Here is a 5,954-nt window from a genome sequence, read left to right on the forward strand (position 1 = left end):
TATTATGTGTGTGTGTGTATGTGTGTCAAACACATGTGTATGTATGTTGATGTTTGTCTTCTTTAATTTTCTTGGTTTCCTGGATCCATAGTTTGACTTCATTCATTATTTTTGGAAATTTCTTAACCTTATATGCTCAGAGATTTTTTCTACTACATTCTCTCTCCTGATTCTAGGATTCTATTCATAAGTATGTTAAATTGTTTGAAATTTTTCCAAAGTTCTTAAAGATTCATTTTGTTTGCTGGTTTGCAAGGTTTTATTTTTTTTCTTCCTTTTTCTCTTTGTGTTTTAGTTTGGGTAATTTCTATTTATTTATCTTAACTGATTCTTTCTTCAGCTGTGTCAAGTCTATTGATCCGCCTGTTCCACTTTTCTTTTCTATTTCCATTCTTCTAGCATTTCTATTTGATTTTTTCTATAGTTTCTATTTCTCTACTGAAATTCCCCAGCAGTTCTTGCATTCTTGACACTTTTACACTAGAGCCTTTAGTATAATACATTAATCATAATCATTCAAATTTTCTATCTAATTGTTAACAAAATCTAGATTATATCTTAGTATAGAATTTGTATTTTGATTTTATAATTGGAAATGTGTATGCATACTCTGACAGAATGTTAGTGTGAGGAATTGAATTAATTTAGTCAACAAGTAAATTGGATTTGAGTTTTCTTGTTGTTTCAGAACACCATCAACTTCAAATTCTTCCACTGTTAACTTGTGTTTGGGGTGGTAGCTGGTTTGTTGAAGAATCTTTTTAAATGACTTTCCCTGCTTTAGACTTTCCCTGTGTGCCTGCACCTCAAAATGGGTCTTTATCTATGCATTTGTTTCTCTTCCAGCAGTAGACTATTGATGGTTGCTGCTCATAGCTTGCTAGCCTGGTTATGGGGGGGGGGTGGTTCTCTGTTATCTTCTGTATTAGGAAGCCAATGTGTTTTGGGTCTTGGGACTGATGTCAATGATCCAACTCCTCCTCCAGTGAAAGGAGAACTCTAATTATAGGTGACCTTTCATAGTTTCTGCCCCTCGTCCAGGGGTAAAGGTCTTTCTCTCCTTTCCTTTTACCAAGTGGCAACGGGTCTTCACGTGTACCTCAGGGCAGCAGAGCTTGCCACCCACTCCCAATGGCTTATGGCTTCTTTTCCCATCTACCAGGACTATACCAAGTGGAATGGTTTCTCATAGACTCTTCTCTAGAGTCATCATGAAAAATATTATGGACAGAGCTGAACACAAGAGAAATCAATCAGGGGAAATGTGGGAGAAGGGGAAGGGCAAAAATCCATCTACAGGTATAAGGAACACTATTCGGGTGATGGGCACATTTATAGCCCTGACTCAAGCCATGTATATAAAAAATCTGTACTCCCTTAATATTTTGAATTTAAAAAAAAATGAATGATACTTTTCTGTTTTTGTTTTGCTGAGCACACAGCTTTAAGTGAAGCAGTGGTAGTCTTTGGTGAAGAAAATTCTAAAGAAAATCTGTCACATTAACAGACCTGAGGTCCCTGATGTATATGTAACTTGTGATACTCTGTTTCAAAATAGGGGAATACAGCCAATAGGAGTTAGTTAATCCTCTAAAGGGCCACTTTATATCATCAACAATAGTAGGTCAGGGGAGGGGAGGAGGAGATACTCTCTTGCTGAGTCGGTGGTGCAGGTGTATGCAAAATGCTGTGTTGCTTATGCATCCATAGGTAGCACATCATGATTGGTAACATCGAGTATATTTATTAATGAAAAATCAACACTCATCATTATTTCTTTAAACTAAGCTAACTCTATTATTCTCCAGAATTATATCTCTTTCCAATTCTGGGCCTCCTAGTGTTTCCTTTGTTCCTTTATTCCAACAGATGCAGCTAAAGCTTCAGTACCCACTTTGGGTCTGTTGCTGTTGATCTTGCATATTTTTTCTGCAATTTCCACTCAATAATAGAATGTTTGCCTCTGTCAGTTTCCAAGATTGTCCAAATGCTGAGCTGGATTCACATCATTAGGTCATCAAACTGCTACACAGAATAAATAGTAGTACTTTTGTTTCAACTGCAACCTAATTTTACAATTTTATTCCAAACCAGCTTGTTCTAGTTGTATCTTGATTGCTTTGTGATATGTTGTGTTCATGCTCCATTACACAAATGCCAATGCTATAATTCATCTATGAGAGACATGGAGATTGAGAGTAGCCCCCAAATTTGCTCCCTGGTAACATACTATTCAAATGGATCTCACTAATTGCTGTGGAGAGGTTTCCTGCTGATTCCTTTGATTGTTTTTATTCTAAGAGAGAATTATGAGAAAATTATTTTGCTTGTGAATAGCATATAAAGTCTTTCTTTTGTTACCAAATATAATCAATTATCAATGGAGGAACATAAAGACAAGGATATATATATTTTTTTCCTAAATAGATCCTAGACAAAGGAAATTTTTTAAAAGTGAAAAATTTACTAGAATAAAAACATATTTATACAATGATAAATGAAGCTTTTAGAAATCTCCCATGTATTTCAGTTGATTTCCCTGAATATTGTTTATCTTAACAGTATAGTGCTAATGTTTCCAACATTTTTTCCTATGGCAAATGCTTTGTTTTCTAAAGGGAAAAAGACATAGCTTGATGATAATGACCCTACGTGTATGAATTTTGCTTGTATAATCACTTTAACTATATCTTACAGAACATGATGTCATTTTTTTCTTCATGTTTTACTATCCTCAAACACCTCTTTCCAATTTCTGTTTTGTTGAGTAACTAACCATTACTCATGCTTATGATTAATGCAAATAATCTCATAGTTCTGTATGCTTTCTCCTTCTACCTAAACCGACCATGTAACTTACTCTCTCGTGTACCCACTGTTTATTGTTAAAATGAAATCATAATGATTCAAGTAAATAGTTTAAGTAGCTTTTGACACAATTCATTCATCTGACAACAAATATTTAATATTTACTTATACAAAATACCATGTTTCTGAGTGTTGATGTAGGCAAAAAGGTGACTATATCAATAAACTGCCTTTAAAAATATGTATAATAAGAAAAGCAAAAACTAAATAACTGAAAAGGAAAAATATAAGAAGTCCCATATGATAGGAAAACAGAATACAAAATAAACTCAAACACAAAGCTCTCACTTTAAAAGGCTAAAGATTTACATGATCTGAAGAGAAACCAGAGTGTGCAAAGCTCTCAATTTAGATCATTGGAACATGCCATGATAGATGAAATTGTGACAACTGAGATCGAAAAAGATTATTACACGTGAAAACTATAACATGAGCAATGATCCTGAGGCACAAAAGTTCAAATGTATTTGCCTAAGTAACTATTATGTACATAATTCAGCATATAGAAGAAAGTATGTTTAAGGAGAGGTTTATCAATTGTGCCAAATATTTCATTGATTATGGAGGATGAGGACTAAGATTAATTGATGGTGTACATTTTGAAATATCCTGTAGGGGATATTTTGTGGTAGAGGTCAAGGACATAAGCACCTTTATGTACTCCACTCAAGTGCAGTCTAGTCTAACAAAACCTTACAATATGCCCAAGATATTTGTTCAAACATCTATTATATTTCCTTTGCCATATAGAACCAGTAGGTACAATTATAAGTGGAAACAGCATGTAAGATTCATACACAGTTATAGAGGGCAAAACATAGCCAAGTGTTCTTTGAAACAATTGTATTTGGGATTTTCGAACATGTTTCTTCCATATCTAAGATACGTTCTTTTATTTTTCAATCTATAATTTTAGTGGAAGAGTGAAAATCTGTTCTCTACAGGGAAACAGCGTTAAATGGGTTTAAACGAAAGACGTTACTCCTCTCTTCCACACTTGCTTCTTTGAGGTGAATTTACCCCTACTCAAAAAAATCAAATAGTTTTAGCACTGCAAGTGGTCCTCTGTGGTAAGTAGGCTACCTCTCTTTTTACTCTTTGTTGTGTCTGTTGTGTTGCTTCAGGACTGAGATTCAAAAGGAAACATTTCACATTACCAGGTTAAGTAAGAGCTTCTTCTCCTGAAACGTGTCTTTTAATTCACCCATTTACTCAGTTTACTCACTGATTGACTAATTTTTCCATTTAATTATTCACTCATTCAGGAAATTATGCACCTACCACCACCTGTTAGGAGCTAAGCAGTGAGAACACAACAGCAGGCAGAAAAAGATGACGCCTGAGTTCACAAAAAGCAGGCTCTCATGCAGATCACATTAACCTCACAGGGCAGTTTTTAAGGCCAAGCAAGGTATTCCAATGCTGAGAATCATTATATGAGTTAATGACATTATTTATGTCCCCTTTTCTTATGTTTTTCATACTTGACTCCACTGTCATGTCATTGTATGACGGACGAGATGGAAGTCCACAAGGAATCACATCATGTTCTGTCTTCATCCATTCACTGAATGTTTCTGCTTTCAACTTTTTCATTTTATCTACTTCTATCTTGGGTTTTCCAAAATTTAAATGTTAGAAATAAATATTTATGGACACATTACTGTAATGTTTTTACCCTGAATGATTTAGGAGTTGAAGATTATTATAAGCACCCAGAAGACATATACTGTTTTTCATCCAGTAGAGAACATAAATAATAGTTTTATAATATATTCCTTGGTAGAATTCAATGACTAACAATGATAACTAATATTTATTGTTTTATATTATAAATTTGATATCCATTTCCCCATTTAATCTTCATATGTACTCTATCAGAGATTATCCTCATTTAAAATTGAGGAAACAGATTTTGTGGATAATTTATATTGAAAAAACACATTTTAAAAGGTCACCAAAACTGCCTCTTGTTGATTATTTGTCATGTTACTTTTCCTCATTTTCATTAAAACTATGAGACAACCATACATTGTTGAGAAGGGCAGAGATTCTAATTTGCCAAAACATGTCTATCCTTTGATGTTTGCTATATCTAAGGAGAATTGAACAGACTCAATACCGCAAACTCAGCTTTTAAAGGGAAAATATTAACCATCTATCTAGATATATCAAATTCCTGGACCTATCTAAGGGTTTGGAGCCTGGCGCTAAGTTAGAAACTGAAAAACATAAGACTTTTTTTAGGCTAAAAGGTTACAATAGAATGCATTACATCCAATGCATTACATCAATAGAATGCATTACATTGGTAATGCCATCTAGGAACTGGATGGCTTCGAATTCTTCTTTGCTCTGCAAGCCCAGAGGGGAAATAGAGTGATTTTCAATAATGCTGCAAAATAAAGGACTCAATTCTCCCTTGCATCTCAGGGAATGTGGGTTTCTTAAACACAAAGAAACGAATCTCTGCCATTTTCATTGCCCTGTTATATCACACAATTGAATCTTTCCAAAATTAGATTAAAAAAAAAACCTCAGTGTTTTAAACCAAGCAGAACACCCTAGTCTTCTGTATTCTATGTAACCTTTTAAAATGTAATACTAGTATTTCAAATTTCAAATGTTGGGTTTTTCAAGAAATGGCATGGGAATAAATTTAAAGTAGTTAAAAGATTTAACTTTAAAAGTGAAACCATCAAATCATCTTTAAAAATATGCAGAAGATGGAGAATTTATAGAAAAGTTTAATTTACAACAGATATAACAAAGAGGAAAGGGTAATGTCAATGATATTAATGGCATAATATTTTACATTTTCTGGCCATTATGTTAATTACTTTCTGTTTGTATATCATTTAGTTTTTACATAACTTATATAATATAGGTAATTATTATTATCCATATTTTACAGATGAGGAAGTCATGCTTATAGTAATAGAATTAGAATTACACTCTATTGAATCTGTATCTGTCTCCAACACTTAGGAAGTTAAACACTATTCAATAACAGGAGGTGTGTGCACTGTGTATGTGTATGTGTGTGCCACATGGTTTCACCAAATGACTTCACCAAATTTATATAC

The sequence above is a fragment of the Propithecus coquereli genome, unplaced genomic scaffold (assembly GCF_000956105.1).
Source record: "Propithecus coquereli isolate 6110/MARCELLA unplaced genomic scaffold, Pcoq_1.0 Scaffold311, whole genome shotgun sequence".
NCBI classification, from domain to species: Eukaryota; Metazoa; Chordata; class Mammalia; order Primates; family Indriidae; genus Propithecus; species Propithecus coquereli.